Source organism: Pistacia vera, unplaced genomic scaffold (genome assembly GCF_008641045.1).
Source record: "Pistacia vera cultivar Batoury unplaced genomic scaffold, PisVer_v2 Contig913, whole genome shotgun sequence".
Classification (NCBI taxonomy): Eukaryota; Viridiplantae; Streptophyta; class Magnoliopsida; order Sapindales; family Anacardiaceae; genus Pistacia; species Pistacia vera.
The window spans coordinates 419,136-438,604 of record NW_022196794.1 but is presented as its reverse complement, the minus strand read 5'-3'; the positions used below and the strand labels follow the sequence as shown (position 1 = coordinate 438,604).

Sequence of the window (19,469 nt, the reverse complement as noted above, 5' to 3'; positions counted from 1 at the left end):
TTTTAACTTCAAAAAAATATATATATATTTGAAATTGTTTGAATACATTTTTGCCCTTCTTCAAAATATATTTGCGAATAATAATACAGAAATACTAACCTAAATTACGACCTTGATGTCTTTGGTAGTGATAGGAAGTTCTATGAATGAATGTTTATGATCAGCAATACCCAAGGAATTTAATTTTCTCAAAAGAAAAGATGGTTTCCAGGAATATGATTTCCAGGATAAGAAAATCAAAATTGAAAATACAAAAATGCACATGCAACTCTCTCCTGCTCGCTGTCTTTCCCTTGCTTAGATCTGCAAGCTCCTCAATAAGCTTTCTCTCTTCGCTGCTCTATCTTTTTGGGATTTCAACTTGCACCCGTACCAACTGATCTCCTCTCATGTTGCTTTTATTTAGTACTGGTTCCCCTTTCCTTACCATTACAAGTTTTGTGTTCGGCTGCGTTCCAACTGGGATCTTCAAATCAACCATGCCATCCACCGTCGGGACCATGATTGTAGTCCCCAGAATTGCATCTATGTATGAAACTTTGCAGGTGGCCCCTTAAATGGCTACTAGTGTCCACACCAGCTACAACTTTCAGACTGATCCGTTTTGTTCTCCTCACACGTCCATCCCTAGAACATGTGTTGTACGGAGTAAACACTTCCCCAGTCCCATTACATGAAGAGCCGGTCATTACCTGCTGGAAGACACCTGAAGGAGTCCTTGCTGATGAGACAACTTGCCCTTGCCCACCAAGGGTAGTACATTTAGATGCCTTTGTCCCTGGTTTCACACCCCAACCATCACAAAGTCCCACAACTCTCAAGGCATGTTGCCTCGATCTCTTTTTCAACTCCAAAAACTGCTTCCTTAAAATTTATGACAAGGCTGTAATATTCATCATGTCCATCAACTGCTCTGCCCTCCATACCGCCCATGCCCTCGAATAGTGACTCAAACAAATCAAAAGGACTGCCGAAATCCTGGTTTAGTCAAGGAAATTCCAACAATGAGAAGCAGTCAGTGCAAGTATCCAAATAAATAATGTATTTTAAAATAGATGGTCTTATTCAGAGTATGCAGAATTCAACTTACCCCATGCCCATACCAGCACCTTTAAGTCCAGCCTCTCCATACCTGTCATACAGGGATCGCTTTTCATCATCTGACAATACCTTCACAATACAGAACAACTTCATCACTTGAAAAATCAGAACACTTCAGATCATTAACCCAGGCTCAACCGCAAATAACAAACTAAAATAACCACATGATTGAACTTTTTACCTCATATGCATGCTTATTTTCTTATATTTCTGTTCTGCACCAGGTTCTCTGCATAGAAATTGAAAAAACTACAAAAGGGCGACATTAATTATATGGGTCTAAAATTTATAAAGACGATGTAAGTAGCAAAACAGACTGAGCAAGCTGAGACTACTAGTGTTGTAACCAGGAAAAAAAAAAAAAAAACAGATTAGAGAAATGCAGGGAACTTACTTGTTCACATCCGTGCGATAACTACTAGCAAGCTTCTAATAAGCTGAAAAAGGAAAAGTATATAAGAGCAAGTAAATATTAATTGAAGAAAAATAAGAGGCCATTCCAAAGCTGTTGATTAAAGTGTAGGAATAAACTTGTAGAAATGATAATGCGTCTAACTTGAATAAGATTACCACTTAATCAACCAAGTATGTATATAATGCAACAGAGCATCTTTTCCAAACTTCAATGAGAGGATTTCTCCAACAAGGCAGCATGATCATCTTATAAAGTAAAAGAGGACATATGGGAAGGATCAAAAGGCTATTTAGTCCTTGTTTCTCAATATTTTAGAATAATTAAATTCGACTTTTATTTCCATGTCTTGTTAGGATTAGAATTATTACATAATGTTGTGAGTAGGATTTGGTTTCTTAAGCCTATGAATAAAGGCATCTAACATTGACATGCATGGTTGATGAATAAATACGATTATTAGTTTCTCCATATAGATCGTTCTTCTGGATTTCTCCTCTTTCAAGCTGTTATCCATAATCTATCCTTCTTATTCTCTCTATCTCTTCTATTACTTTTTTCTGATTCTCTATCACCAAGTCTCTTCTTTATCAATAGCCTAGTTGATTTAGATCTCTTACAATTCTCACACTAACCTACAAGTTTAACTAGTGTTTATGCAAGGATGGAATAGGGCACGGTCTGTGAATAAGGAAACAAATGTTTCTTCTTCATTAATTTTGGATAATTCAAGTTTCCACCTAGCTGGATATATCATCATAGGCCACAGTACCCAGAAGCAAATAGATCTGTTATTTTACATAGATCGAGTACTTAGGGACGGGAGCAAAACAAATCCCACCATAATATTTCCTCCAATCATCCAACAGAAAAAAGTTCTAACATGTCCTACAGCATAAAAGGCAATGTTTTTTTCCAATATGCACCTATACTACTTTTGGTTGTTCCTTAATCAGAACTTCAGGAAATTAAATGTAAAAAGTGGACCAAGTATCATATCCACAAACTATTAGAACAGGTTTCAGTACTCCGTTTCAGACCAGCTTTTTAATCTTCAATTCAACTTAATTTTACGTCATAATTCTCAAATAAAAGGTAAAATTGAGAATCACAAATGACTCATTACCATTATCAGCCATCAACCCAACCATTTTGGCACTGCCAAACCAGAAAAGAAAAGTCATATTAAGAAACCTCATGTAGCTCTCCCACACATCATGTTATGAAACTGCTTCCTTTTAAAAGCAACAATAAAAGGGAAACAAATTAATGTTAATTCTGCCACAAACACAAAACAAATTCTCTATTACCATGGACTTGAAAGAGCATAAGGATAATGTAAAATAAAAGTCTATCACATACACAGTTAAAAAAAAATAAAAAAAATAGAGAAAATGTGTAATAGAACAGTTTGGACAAAATAGAAAAGAAAAGAAAAAGAAAATCCACATACCACCTTTTATTTTAGATTTACTGGCATTTTTTGACACCCCTAGGACAGAACTCATAAGCTCTGTAATGGAACAGTTAAACAGCACATCAATTGCATTACAAAGTATATCAAACATACATCTAAAGACCCACAAAATGTATAAACTAACTAATAAAAAATAGAGATTCAATCATCCCAATAGAAAGCTAAAGCTTATTCCTATACTCACCGCAACAGCTCTAACAACAAATCGTGCTCCTCTCGTATTCTTTTGGATTAAAGAAGTAAACCAATGACATTTGCTTCAGTGAATTACTTCGTAGTTTAACCAACTAATCATGCAAATATTAAAATTCCAATATTTAAGAGTAATACCATACTACTAAATTATCTATTCAAACTCTTTCATATAAACTTAGTTGTTATGTTGGTTATGTGTTTGCCACGTTAAGTTTCTGTTTTTAAGAAGTTAGTTCAGTCAATTAAGAAGTCCATGTCAGATTAATGAAAATGCTGACTTGGGTTAGTTACTGCAGCTTTTCCTCTTCAGAAACAATGTGTTGTAGCTTATATAAAATGAATTAAAAAAATACACACAAAGAGGACAAATTAAAAAAATACACAGCAGATTATAAAATGCTGAGAGTACTTGGCTACAGCTATTACCCTTTTATAAGACCTTATCAAAAGCATAATTTTGCTTATCACTCTTAATAACTCTGTATTCATTAGATATAGATTAACACATAAAGGTTATTTGTGTCTGTTGACAGAGCAGCTTCAGATTTTATAGTGTTGAGCTGTAAAGAAAAAAAAAAAATCCTTGACTAAGGTGTCAATCAAATCAAATGTTGCCAAGTGAGCTCATAATTAACCTGTGTTTCGTTAGTTAGTTACTAATTAGTTAGAACTTGATTAAGCTTTGCTAATAGCTGTATATAAAGGACACTACTCTTTAACAAACAATATCTTCTCATTAATAGAAAATTTAGAGATATTCAGCTTTAATACTTCTCTCAACTTGACATATGTCATCGAAAATGGAAAATTTTCCTTCCTTTTCCTCTTTACCAAACACTAACGAAATTGAAAAAAAAAATGCAAAGAACTTGATTCTGATGAGTTCTTTAGCAAAAGAAAATCAACCTTCCTCTGAAAAATGATTCAAAACTTCTTCCAAGACACTGTAACAAATTTGTGTGGATCCAAGTCGCTTGTCCAAATAAAGTTCCTAATGTGCTTCATGAGATTATTGAGCAGAGCCTTCGGCCACATGTAAAATTTGATTTTAAGGCTATAGAGCAACATGGAGTGCATAACGGAATGGACAAGTTGGGTTCGATCAACATGGGATAAGAGCTTTCCTTTCCATTCAGAAAGCTTTGCCTTTACTCTATCTGCAATTGGCTTGAGGCAGTCTAATTTAGGTTGGCAATAAAATATAGGAACACCTAGATAAGTGAAAGGTAGTTTGCCTTCTTGGAAACCTAGGATGTCTTTTATAATACCCTGCCTCTGATTGAATTTATGGTCAAGATAATAAGAGCTCTTAGATATGTTCACCCTCTCGCAGAAGTTTGCTCATACCCATCGGGGAACTTGATCAATTGTCTCAAGAAATTGGAGTCAGCTCGACAGAAGATAAAAATATCATCAGTAAACAAACTGTGGGATAGAGGAGTACACCCTCCAGGAGAAGAAATAGGAGTGATTTGTCCCTCTTCTAGAAGTTTTGATAGAACTCTACTGAGAACTTCCTCTGTCAGACAAAAGAGTAATGGAGATTCAGGGTCACCTTTACTAACCCCTTTATTACAAGTCAGATAAACCTTTAGGAGAACCATTCACTGAGATTGATAATTTAGCTGCGTGCAACAACACCTTAACCCAATTGATGAAGATTGGATCAAACCCACAGGCTGCTAGAACACAAAGAACAAAATCCCAGCATACAATATTAAAAGCTTTAGTAATGTCAAATTTGAGACCAATGTTGTTGCCTCTGACCTTCTTCCCCACAAGCTGAACATTTTCGAAAACCATGCCAATACAATAGGAGAATTATAAAGCTTCTTATAAAAATCAACAATATACTCACTAATAATAACCTCATTTAAAACAATGACTTCATCCATATCTAAGCTGTGCATTTTGGACCTAGCATATGTCACTTTAGCATGGGCATGAAAGAAATGAGAACATTTGTCACCATCTTCAAGTTAAGAGACCTTATATTTTTAAAATAAGCCAATCAAATCCCACACCTCATCAAAATTTAAACGAAGAGAGAAACAAAAACACAAACATAAAATTAAAGCATTTCCAAAGTCGAACAACAAACAAAACGATCAAACAAAATAAAGAATCAACCGCGGCAACACTAACCAAAGAGATCGAGAAGAAAAGGTGATTAAGTGACTGATGGAAACAACGACCTTATATTCGGTATGTTGTTGTTTGTGTAGACCTCAAAGAATATGCTTCTTACCAAGTCTAATAAACTTTGATGCAGAAGGAGGATTAGTAATCTACCTTAATTAACGAGAATCCAAAAAAAGGAAAAGAAAATAAAAAATTAGACTCTGGAAAATTCCCAAAACTCTCTAAGCTATTATCTTTTTGGTGGAATGCTTTTAAGTGCTGATGTTTACTTGCTTAATCAAATTGCCATCAGCTTTATTATATTCAATAATGCTAAAGCTACCGATTGAACAACCGATTTGATATACTGACTTTTGGTGAATTGAGTTAAATTTTGAGATTTGGATAATTGGACAGTGGGTCGGTATATCAAAATCGGTAATTTAATCAGTAAGTGTAGCAGGGTCCTATTATATTTACTTCTCCTTTCCAAGTTTTGTTTTAGTTGGAACCAGATTATACAATGCTGAGAGTATTTGGCTGCAGCTATTACCGGTCAGACCGACCGGTCCAATCGGTTTTATTTTAAACTTACAAGGGCTTATATGTAAATTTTAGGGATGTATTTACTAGTTTTTAAACTTATAACAATTCAGGGAATTGTTTAAAGATGTGTTTACTATATACCGGTCAGACCGACCGGTCCAATCAGTTGGACCAGTCAACCCACGAACCAACCCCTTGACCGAGTCAACGAGTGGTCCGATTTTTAAAACAATGCAGTTAGTGTGATGATCAGTAATATGAGGGCCAAAAAACAATTGAGAAAAAAAGATTTATGGAGTATTTTTGCCCAGATGGTGCATAACAGGATGGTTCCCAATCTAGAGATCAAAGATGTGTTAGTAGTCCGAGAGTTTTCATACATGTTCTCGGATAAGTTATCGAGGTTGGTTCCCAGAGAGAGAGAGAGAGAGAGAGAGAGAGAGTTTAGCAATAAATTGGCACCCGGGATAGCACCAATTCCTAAGGCTCCGTACTGAGTGGCCCCAGTAGAACTCTAGATATTGAAGGAGAACTTCTAATAATTTTCTAAGCAAGGGTTTCCTTTAACCCTACGTCTCCTAGAGTGCACCGATTTTATTTAGTGGAAAAATAAAATAAATAATAATGGATCACTCCAGATGTGTATAATTAATTAATTAGATAATAAATATTAATTGAAATTCAATTTAAGTATTCTTTTATAATGAATATCCACAAAATCTAAATAAATATTTCAATTTTTCACAAATAATTAATTATTTACTTTAATTATTATGCTAATGTAATAAAGTGGTTTTTGTTACGTCATGAAACATAAGGAGATTATCAAACTGATGTAGTTAAATCTCGATAAACTAACACTCAATAAATTAATAACCTCGATTAAATAATATTTTTGGTCAGTCCCGACTTAGGACCAATGTGGTAAATTGATAATTTGCTAAATTTATATAATAATACATTAAGAAAAACACATAGATACTACTTGATATATAAATTAATAATCTCCTTATATATTAAGTTATTCCCTATACAACATTAACTCCTAGCTATAAAATAGGCTAATGATGTTATTTCCAACTGCTATTCTCTATACCACATTAATCGTACACAATATGTACATAAATTAAATTCAATATTTTGAAAAAAGAAAATAAAGAATGCTTCTTTTAAATTAATAATTTATTAATTTATACGATTGAATAATATACGATTAATTAATAAATTTTCATAGTTCCAAAGATGTTAATTTATCGAGGTTTAACTGTATATAAGATAACAAAAAATTATCATTTTAAAATATTATATTAAAGATATATAATTAAGAGTTTGTTCATATTTGTTGGATTTATTTCTTAAGAGTAATTAATATTCTTTTCTTTAATTGAGATGTGGTTGTAGAAAAAAAGGAATAGAGTTTTATTCTAAAAGAAGGTACAGAATGAAATATTTTTCTTGAGTTTGGGTTATTGGGGTGGATATGGGGCAAGTACAAGGGGAGGGGACCCATCATTCGCATATGTTGCCACCCCTGGGTTCTACTTCTAGGAAGCCAAATGTGTGGGCGTTCACAAACAAGAGGTTTGGCCACTGAAATAGATTAGGTCATTCTCTCCAAAACGTCAATGTTTTTGAGTACAGCCCCACGCAGCTATGCACGTCAATGTTTCTAGAGGTAAATACTCAGACGTCTCTCAGCTATGCATTTTTTGATGGGCATCAAGGTTGTGCGGTAAAAGGTAAGCTTTTAGTTTTGGGTCTCTCAGCACATATATTTCTGTTATTATTGGTCTTTAGTTGGCTAAGGGACTAAGGCTTGGCAAGTAGGAATGGAGAAGTGGTTGCAAACTTGGCACGGATTTTTTTAGAGAATCTGTTTTCACATAAGTCCACTCTGTATGTAGTGAAGGGTTCTAAGTGGATTACAAGAAAATTATGTTGTTTGTTTTTATTCTTGAGTGAAGAAAATTAAATTTCCTTACAAATTGCTTAGTGGAGATTTTGAGGGTCGGAAGACCACCTGTAACAGTGTAGAAGGAGAGTGATTAGCAAAGGGAAGACCTTTAATAGTTGGAGCAGGATAAGGAAAGGAGAAGAGGAATCGTTAAGGAAGAGTTTCCTTTTGAATAGGCATGAAAACATTATGCAGTTGGTATGATAGCTATAGCTTTTTGGCTCAATTTTATACTGTAATATAAAGTTCAGCAAAGTGAGTAAAGTTTGGCCATTTGGCGCATTCAATGAAAGGAAGAAGAAAGAAGATAAAAGAAATAGAATGGCATTGTCTTGGACAATACTTCTTTGGCTGTAATACGAAGGAGCTGTCCTTTGGACCAATAATTTTCAGTTACAGTTAATAGATTTTTACCTGTATAATGGGAATGGAGAAACATTTTTTGACATAATGCAGTCACTTGGGCTGTACTAATAGCAACCCTCATGGAGTATTCTTTGTCTTGTATCCCATTGTCATGAATAATGTAATTTACCTTGAGGCTAGGAAGCACTTAACTTCCAAAGACATATTATGGCATGCCCCCATTCTCTTTCTTAGGCAGATTGCCTTTATGACTGACTGATATGTTTTGCATTTTGCCTTACTGGTGCCAAACTTGAAGACAAACTAGTTCCTTTATTTTGCAAGCCAACTTGGGTTGGGTTAAGCATTTCTAGATGATCCTAATTAAGTCTGTTTGAAAAATTGATGTTAAGCACACCAAATCTGATAGAAAGACTGGTTTCCTTATGCTCAATTGATTATGTGTTTTCAAAAAAAGAATTGAATTCTTATATTAATAATTTGATTTATGCATGCCTATCATAAGCATCTCTTGTACGTCTATTTAATCGAATAAATAAGTCAAAACCTGCCAAAAATTTCAGAGTAGTATATAAAAATACTTTTTTAACCTTAGGTGACCAAGTACATGAACTTGTACCTCTGTCGGTGGTTACGGGTTTTGACATGGGTACTGTTGACAGGATGAATATTTCTTGTATCCTGCCTCATGTTACCCAACAATGGACCCCTTTGATGTAAATATAGTGATATCTATATTTTGATGGGAATTAACCAACTATTTTTGAGAATGATAAATAAGCCGAATTAATCGGATTATTTATGGATAAATTTGCATCACCTCATATCTAACCATGAGATGCTGGTTTGTACAGGCATTTTTGCATTCTTGTTGTCATGTTCAGGAAATATTATGATTTTTAATTGATGAACTTGACATTGTATCAGTGCAGGCAATTATTTGAATGTCCTTGTTTCAGAGAAAAAGTGGCTAATTATCCCCTAATCAGATGGCAACAGAGAGCCCTATGAATGGTGGAAAGCTGTAGAGCTAGAACTGGCCCTCTTCCAAAGATTCTGCAATGTGTGGTTCCCAATTGAGATAGGGTACAGAGGAATTGGGATTGCTTTTGAGAGGCACAGATTTCATGGAGACCAAGCACGAATGATTCCGAATCGAAGTGGTGTGCACCACCAATTTGGGAAGGGTAATTTGCAGCTATTGGAAACCTTTGCTAACAAAACTCTGGTCTGAATTTAGGCTTGGAAAGTTTAAGCGACAATCTTGGACATTTTGAATCTGAGGAGCAACTGCGTTCTGATCCAGCCTATTTTGCGTATTACGCTCTAACGTGAACTTGAATCCACGACTTCCTCCACCTCTTATTTCACGAGAGAATCGCTTGGAACGCCATATTGGTGTGTCTGGCAATAATGGAGTCTACTGCATTAGATGATAATGGCAGTGGAGCCTTGCATCTGTCTCGAAGTTCTCTTTCTATTCATAAGGAAACTAGAGGATGATAGTTCTCCCAACAAGCTTCAGACAACTGGGCAGAAAACAGTCCCGCATTCATTCAGGACAGAAAACAGCTGTGGTTGGGCGCACAAAAGTTTGTTGATCTGATCAGGTAATTTTTTTTGGTAATTATTAAATGCTAGTAGTGTTTCTGAACCAATTGAGCTTGATAATTGGTATAAGTGGTGTTTACATAACAATAGAATATAAACATTCTCTAGGGCATTTTGTTAGCGAGTTGGAAACAATTTTTAAAGCTTAGACAGCTTTTGGATATCATGCGACAAGGAACATCGAAAAAAAGTTTATTATAGATTTTAAAGTATTCTTAAGACTGTATCCTAAACTTTTGAAAACTCCCAAAGACACTTTCTTAAGATTTCTCAATATTTTTTTTCATAAACAGAAAATGTATTGGATTTCATCCTAAATGTTTCCTTAGTTTCTTAATCATGTCAGTCTGAATTAACGACCATCATGCTTGCTCATACTCTTGAATCTTCTTAGGCATTTTCACTTTTGTTGACCTGGGATTTGGATGTTTTGTACACAAACAATTGTAATCTTCTTTATATTTTGCAATATCGATTTTTTTTTTTTTTCATTTGCCATCAACTTGGGTAACTTTATGGAATGAAGGTGGCTCATACCAGTGTTGAGTTGTGTGACATTTTATCCTTTTAGGCTCTGCTCTCCATTATACTAAACTTGAGTTGACAAAATAATGTTGTCTTTTTTATCTGTGTTGTTGATTTTTGCTTCATTTTTTGTGTGTTTGTAGGAAGATTTCCCTGTACCCCTTCTCCGTATATATCAGTCTCGCTCCTCAAGCCATCAAAACAGATGAACCAACTGATCACGATGTCCATGCAGTTACTTGGATGTTTCTGCTATTAACCTTTCGAGAGTACCAGGATCAAGTGGCTCTGCTGATGTTTGGGTGATAAATCTGCCTTAGATTCACATGATACTGCATTAATATCCAAAAATGATTCTCTAGCTATGTCTTTTCCTAGTTTAACAGCTCCTGATGGAGCAGGGTCTTCTCAGAACTGACAAATTGATGATAACCCACTAAAACTGGTGGATTGGGGATGATGTGTCAGTTATTGTTGCCCCTAAGCAGAGAGAATTAGGAAGAACAATAAGAGCAGCAGTATCATGGAGAATTATGCTGCAACAGTATCCATCGGCACAACAAGGAACCCCTATCAGGTTCAGGGTCAAGCACATCACCAGGAATGAATCATATCCAAAGTGGCATGGAAAACCCTCCGATGGACATGCTATTTCTCTTCGAGGCGCAACATCAATGCAATCCCCTGTTCTAACTACTCCCTTGTGTGCACAGTGGGAACCTATATGCCATCAGGTAATCCATTTTACCCAAATTTTCACCATCTGGTGTGTATGCTCTGCACTACAGTGCAGGTGGAATGCTCTGAATTCTGCATTTCCCAGAATTTGTTGCTGGATACCCTCCCCATGGTCTGTTCCTATGCCATTTGATGCTACTTCAGGTCCAAGCATTAATATTCAAACTACTGGCATTTCAACAGCAAAAACATACCACCTATGGGTGATTTGCAATGTCAGAAGTTCTATGGACACATGTAATGATGCTGCAACCTTCTTTTGTGAATCCTCTTCAAACGCAACTTTCAACACCCTTTTGGGGATGCATACGGTGCTTCAGTTCAGTATGTTAGGTTGCCCTCAAGTAATGGTACTGGGGCTCAGGTTGATTCTCTATACTGAAAGAGCCACCTTCTGCTGCTTATTTGGGTGATCAGAAACTTCTGTCTCCACCAAATGGGAGTCTGGGTATTCCAAATCCTAGAAAACTGGGAATTGCATTGGTGTAATTATGGGGGTCCTCCAGGCATGGGTGTCATGGCACAATTTCCAGTATCGCCTATTTCGTCCACTGTTCCATCATTACCAGTTGGTGGAACAGTCATCCAGGTTGGCGAAATGATTAAGTTATCCTCAGGTTAACAAAGAAATACAGGTATCTATCCGGATGGCAAGGGCAAAAGGAGTAAACTCTTTGATGACCCCAGAGGCATTCATTTCTTGAAGAACTGAAATCCAGCATGCCAAAAGCTTGAGCTCTCGGACATAGTAGGGCGTATAGTAGAATTCAGGCAGTGTTCTTACTGAGTTTGTTTGCCTAAAGCCATACATCATGAGATTGTTGTACTGTCTCCTATATGAAAATCAATTTGCATGCATATCTCATTTCAATGTGGATCAACATGAGTCAATTTATTCAGCAGAAGCTGGAGCACTGCGTTTTGAAGACAAGGTTGCGTTTTCAAAAGTTTATTCCACATGCTTCAAAACTAATGACTGATATTTTTGGGAATTATTTTATTCAAAGGTATGCTTTTCAACATATTTGGTCCAAATGCATATTATTTTAAGCAAATTATCTTACTGACTTTGAACTCTGTATTAGTATGCTATTGATTATTTCTTGTTGAATTCTGATTATTACAGTTTTTTGAGCGTGGAAGTCCTGAGCAGAGAAGGAGCTTGCAGAGAAAGTTGTTGGCCAGATGCTGCCTTTAAGTTTGCAGATGTATGGCTGCCGTGTGATACAGAGGTGGGCTAAGTTATCTCGAATATATCTTTTTAATTTGGTACATGGCTCTTCTATAGCTGGTTTTGTGGTTATTGTGAGCCTTCAAGTGCGAGAGGTTTGAGCTGTTCATGATATTCAGCTGATTGGTGCTGGCTTTAAAAGCTTTTAGCCTTCTTTTATAGGCCCCACAGGCCTCATAAATGATTAAGGGCCTTTAAGGTAATTTAGTCATTTAGAGATGTTTGACTGGAATGTGAGACAGTCAACAGATACAGCACCACCCTTTTAGGAGTAGATTGGGCAATCTGAGAAAGCATAGTAAATTCCAAGGGAAGGCTTTCAGTGCGGAAGAAATACCAAATTAAATAGAACTTTTGCAGGAACGTGATAGAAGGGATCATGTGATACAGAAGGGTACAGAAAGTGTTCCTACAGAAAAATTGGATTTATTATTTTCTGCTTTCGAGGTCAAGTGCCATGCTTTCTACACATCCATAGGGTTGTCGTGTTTTCAGGTAATAGAACACAATTTCTTGGCTGTGCAGACTCTTGTATTTATTTATTTGAATCCCATTTTGTTTGTTGAAACTATTATTTATTTTCTTTTCAATAGAGTTTTGGAGCATTGTTCAGATGAACAACAAGGTCAATGTATAGTGATGAAACTTTGGAATCTGCTTATGTTCTTGCTCAGGAGCAGTATGGGAACTATGTTACCAGGTAGGTATTGTGTGCTTTGTGCTTTTTCTTAATTCTTTAATTTTGTTGGATAGCATCAACTGTCTATTAATTTCTTAGAAACAGTCAATTTCTCATAATGGTGTGTTTTTGCTTCTTTATTCCAACCACAAATAGTTTATTGTTGTATATGCCTCAAACTGCTCTTTGAACTAGTTGATCACCAATCTTATTTGCCTTGATTAGACTTGTAGTTGTCTTTAGCTTTTACCACCGAGTTCATATACTTTGTTAAATAGTTTAGCATTGTTGGCCTTCATTCACCAATGGTCTTATGATCTCACCAGTTGGTGATGTAGATGATTCTTCATTATTTATTTGGTAGTTATCTGTCAAGATGGTTTGCATATCTAATTTGTACTAGACAGATTAATTGATGGGCTAACAGCATCATACAAATCTAATTTTAATACAGACTTTGTTTCCTGCACAAGTTCATATAAGGACTTGCATGTGGAGTGTCTTTTTCAGGCAATGTTTGGTGGAGCAAACATATGGTGACAAATTTGCTCTAGAATCGAGAATTTTTTGGACTTTTCTACTCACCATGATGTATATTTTTTCCATTTTTTTTTTTTTTTTTTGAATTATGGATTTATTGATTGTTGGATTTTTGAGTTTTGCTTTGTTGCATTTTTTTCTTGTTCTCTAATGTTGGATTGAGATACAACGGGCAGCATTGATCAATCGGATAAAGGCTAAAGCACCCTCTAGAAGTGTCTTTTGCTAATGTAATTTTTGTTGAAAAAGATTAAGAAAGTACATGGCGTGTTCGATTTTATGGATGCATGTATAAGTATATTTTCAAATTCCAATATTTCTTTGATGGAGTTTGGTTTTTAATAAAATAATCTTTTATCAATTTATATAAACTATATTATTTCACAACTTCTAGATTAAGAGTGGACCCGTACCCTATATATATTTGTACGAGTAATGCTACAGTGGTGTGCACTAAGTTTGTATACCGAATGACATGACGAAATTCTTACCGTTGATTCATTATAAGTTAATATTAATTAATGGTTAAGATTTTGTCACGTCATTCGATGCACAAATTCGGTGTATAATTTTCAATAACTCTATCATTTTTCATATTTGTACATATGACCCGTTTTTTTCGGCATACCCGTAATGAAACATTGTCAACTCAGAATGATGATAACTTAATTAATAAGCTTTCTACAAGTGTGAAACCAAAGATATTTATCTGTTTTAAATAATATTGATTTATACATAATTTTAGATGAATGTTAATAGTACGTAAATATTTTATCAATTGAGTAAGAATGATACAAATTTTTAAATATGTATATAAATTAATTTTTTAAAAGTCTTGTAATAAGAAAACTTTGACATTTGTATTAGTAAATGAATTAAGTTTAAAAAAAAATTAAAATTATTATTTTAATAAATGAATTGAAATGCCTAAGAATTAAGAAATAGACAAAACATAAATAGATGTTGTTGGACTTAATTGTTGATAAGGGTAACAATATTATTTAAGAATTATATAAATTTTTAATGATTTTTTTTATTTCTTAAATTTTTTTATTTTATAATAATTTGAGTTCCTTTTTTAATTTTTAAGTATTTTTTTAATATTAGTTTATAACTATTTATATCTTTTAAATTTTTTCTTTAANGAGACTTTACAGGTCCCCATTTGACGCAGTTTTTATTTTTTGTTTCAAAACCATCACTCCAAAAATTGCAGTTAGTGGAAGATCTTGTAATTTATGAAGGAGCAAGAAGAACAAACAACAATTGCTATGGCCGGAGGTTTGTCATTTACTTCCGCATATATTCCATGGAGATTTTATATTGAAATTGATTGTATTATCACTTTTATATGAATATTGGAATATGAATGTATTTTACATTTGGCATCAGAGCCATTATTTGAATCTCTGCCTAGCATGAAGTTGTTTGTTGCAAATATGAAAAATATTGCATAAAATTTGGGATTTTTCCATTAAAACCCGTACTGTAAATCAAGCATAACTTTTATTATAAATAGAATCTGTCTTCAATTTTGGTGTCATTGAAATCCTTGTTGAAAAAGCTTTCCAACGGTATATTATTTGTCAAAAACGGAGTTCTGGATGCAAAGTTATGCTAGTTTAAAGTTTTGGTTAGAAATTATTGTTTGGGTGGTTTTCGGAAGCCATTTATGGCACCGATTTAGGACGAAATTGTCATTTGGGATGTCACCGATATAGGTCATATGTCCACATTTAAGTTTCCCCTTTAAAATGCCGAAAAAATGGCCAGAAACGGGCTGTTGAAAATCTGAAAAAACTGGATAAAAGTTGCAGAAAAACGGGTCAAGAAGAACCGACCCAATAGGATAAACGGGTCAAACTGACCCGGTCAAAGTCAAAAGCCAAAACGGGTCAAACAACCCGATCAACCTAGCCCAAAACCCGTTAGGTCAACTTGACCCGGTCAACAGTCCAGACCGATCAATGAACCGGTCAACGGGTCAAACCAGTCAATGAACCGATCAATGGTCCAGACCAGTCAATGAACCGGTCCAATGGGCCAAACCGGGTCAACCCAACCCGGTCAAACGGGTCAAACTGACCCGCATTCAGACCCAACGTGTGCTGGCGCGTGAGGAAGCTATGCTTGCGTCAGGCACATGAGGATGCGTGCTCAGGCGCGTGTGAGAGTGTGACGGCGCGTGGTGGCGCGTGAGAGAGCTTGTGCTTGCATCAGGCGCATGGGAATGTGTCCTAGGCGCGTGAAGGCGAGTGACGGTGCGTGGTGGTGCCATGTAGGCGCATGGGAGTGTGTGCTGCCTTCTAGCGGCACGTGAAAAGCGCGTGGGGGCATGTCCTTTAGTCACAGTGGTGCGTGGAAGTCAGTGACAGCTTGTATGATGGTTTTTTATGTTATATATTACTTTGCTATGCATAAATAATGTGTTATTTTTGTATTGATTTGTGTTATATTATATAATTCATGTTATAAATTATTTGATGTTTTATGATCGTATGTATTTGATTAATTTAGAGNAAATTGTTCTCAAGTCCTTGAAGTAATATGAATCATATATTAACACTTAATACAAATTCAATATTATTTTCAAGACTTTAAACTAATTTTAATTTAATATTAACTCTTAATATTAGATCATTATTAATCATAAGTCCTTGAAACAATTTCAATTTAATATTAACTCCTTAATATTAAATCCTTGATTTAAACAAATTTATAATTAAAGCATATAGAATAATCCCATTTAATATTTGACCCATTATTGAATCCAATTTAATAATATATTTTAGTCCATAATTGAATCTAATCCAATAATAACCAAATTACCTTATTCCCCTTGATAAGTGCTAGCTTCCCATGAGTAATCATTTCTCACTAATACATAAATTCGGATACACACATTTACATCTGAATATCGTTAACCTTTAACGATATGTATTACTCTCTCTTCTCATACTTGGTTTTTAGGTGTGAACACTTAGGTTCACTGTAACCTAGCTGTGGGCCCAATATCGCAATTCGATATGTTTCATCATAACTCTTTATGATAAAAACTCCCACCGATTATAGTAGGCATCTAACAATGCGCCATAACCCCTAAGCCACAATGAAGTTAAACTCCAATGAATCTTTTTTCTTAATTGTACGTTTTATGTAGTAAAATCCCTCCGTTGTCTAATCTCGATTAAGTATAGGTTCATGGTATGTCAAAACCCTTAACTTAATCTTTATCCGAATTCTCAATCAATACAATGGAATGTGTCATCATGAAACTCATTTTCATATGACTATTTTATACTTTGGCTAGAGATTTCCTTCTTCTAATGTTTATTGACATTCGTTTGGGAACTCGGGACCAAACCATTTCAAGTCAACGGATCCCATCTTGACCATCACTTGTCCTTGCACATGAATAACATATGACCAAACTGGCTTCTTACACAAAACATGACTAGTCTCGTGTATATACACCATATGAATCATATGCATCCTATGTTGAGTCCAACCATGATGTCTCAGGTCTAAGGATCAGTGGTACACTAGTACGATCCTACGATGTATCTTTGACCACATTCTAAATGTCCATATGATTCACCGTAATCGGTCATATTTGATAAACACTTCACCAACCTTTTATCCATGCTAATGCCCTAGTGATATACCTCTTATAATCACCCACACTAATACCATCAAATGATATTCAATGGAGGCATTCAACATGCCTACTATGCAATGTTATTGCCCAATTAACATTACTTATGTAGGGAATGCTTCGATGATTTGATCTTCTAAAGATCCATGTCATCCGGACATCTTACATGCATTATAAATAATATAAATGAAGCAGTAAACACCATGTGAAATTATAACTCTTTCTTCCATTCTTAAAAGAGTATTTACAAGATATAATGCCCTGAAACCAATAACACAATTGGTTCCTAAGGAATACACTAACATGAACATTAATGGATATGGTACAGAGTATGTTGAGTAACTCCAAACTTCCTCATTCTTTGTGGATCGAAGCTCTTAAAACTGCAGTGTATTCCCAAAACACCATTCGAGTTGTGGAAAGGTTGGAAACCGAGTTTAAGTCATTTACGCATTTGGGGTTGTCCAGTTGAAGTTAGAGTTTATAATCCACAAGAACGAAAGTTAGATTTTAGGACTATTAGTGCATATTTTATTGGATATGCTGAGAAATCCAAGGGATATAGGTTTTATTGTTCGAACCATTTTAGTAGAATTGTTGAATCAAGAAATGTCAAATTTCTTGAGAATGACGTGGTTGGTGGGAGTGATCAACTCAGAGACTTAGTCTCTAAGAAAATTGATGTTTCAGATAATGCTCCTACATCAAGTAAAAGATTGGCTGTTCATCCAAACAGGGTGAACAATGAGAAACCAATCATTCAAAGTCTATGTTCTGATGAGATTGTTTTAGAAGATCATTATGAACAACCTCCACCATAGGAGGAACAACCAGTTATGCAATAGTCTCAATAAGAAACTATTGATACCACATTAAGGACATCTACTAGAACAAAGAAATCAGCAATTCCTACTGATTATGTAGTGTATATGCAAAAGTTTGACTGTGACATAGGTGTTGAAGATGACATTGACACATTTTCACAAGCTATGGACTATAGTAAATCTGAGTTATGGTATAATGCCATGATGACGTGATGAATTCTATGGCAGATATTAAAGTTTGAGACCTTGTTGAGTTACTGACTAGAAAGAAACCTATTGGTTGTAAATGAGTATTTAAAACCAAAAGAGATTCATTAGGCAACATTGAGGGATACAAGGCCAGGCTTGTTACCAAAGGGTTCACGCAAAGGAAAGGGATAGATTATAAAGAAACATTTTCTCTAGTTTCTAAAAAGGATTCCTTATGCATCATCATGGCATTAGTTGCCCATTTTGATTTAGATTTACATAAACAAATGTGAAAACTGCTTTTCTCAATGAAGATTTGGAGGAAGAGGTTTATATGAAACAACCTGATAGGTTCATTTCACGTGATGGTGAGCATGTAGTTTGCAAGCTTAAGAAGTCCATTTATGGACTTAAACAAGCCTCCCGACAGTGGTATTTAAGATTTCACACTGTTATCTCTTCATTTGGTTTTGTAGAGAATGTCATGGATCAGTGTATATACCACAAAGTCAGTGGGAGCAAAATCATATTTCTTGTGTTATACGTAAATGATATTCTACTTGCAACCAATAATCTAAGTTTGCTGCATGAGGTGAAACAATTTATCCCTCAACATTTTAGTATGAAGGATATGGGTGAGGCGTTTTATGTCATTGGTATTAAGATTCATAGGGATATGTCTCAACATGTTTTGGGACTATCTCCAGAAGCCTATATTAATAAAATTCTTAAGAGATTTACCATTTCTACTTCCGTAAGCCCATTTAAATGGGCTGGGTAGAAATGAAAAATGGGCCAAAACATAATTCATCAACTCCTATTGTAGCAGTTGCATAACTGTAAATTTTCTAAATATATATTATGCATTTCTCAATTAAGAAAAAAAAAAAAAAACACAATATATTATAATGCACCACATAAAGTATATTAATGAATCATGTGGAAAATAGTTTTTTTTTTTTAATTAAATTTTTAATAATGTGTCTTCACATTTAATTTCTTCATAGTACCGAACCCGGCGTGCCAATTGGGAAAATAGTTTTCTTATTAAATTATCAGAAGAGGGAACTTACCGGAAATTATAAGACCACTTAAGTTCTATATGATGACTTGCTGTGTTTTCTCCATTTCTATTAATTACATGCTTTTAGGAATTTTAATTATATTTAATAAGATCAACTCTATATATATATATGTATGTATATCTTGATTCGGGTAAGGTCATCGTATTAGGTTAATGGTAGGGCCAAAATTCGTCTTGGGCTTGACGAGGCCTAATAACAAAATAAACATGTCACGGCCCAA

General features: G+C 34.9%; 3 pseudogenes; 2 read left to right on the top strand and 1 right to left on the bottom strand.

The window, feature by feature from the left end:
- Nucleotides 1–229: 229 nt before the first annotated feature.
- On the bottom strand, nt 230–2,532 carry LOC116119953 (annotated as a pseudogene).
- A 4,816-nt stretch (nt 2,533–7,348) lies between these two features.
- LOC116119973 lies at nt 7,349–9,754 on the top strand (annotated as a pseudogene).
- Nucleotides 9,755–11,112: 1,358 nt separating this feature from the next.
- LOC116119972 lies at nt 11,113–11,967 on the top strand (annotated as a pseudogene).
- The last annotated feature ends 7,502 nt before the right edge of the window (nt 11,968–19,469 follow it).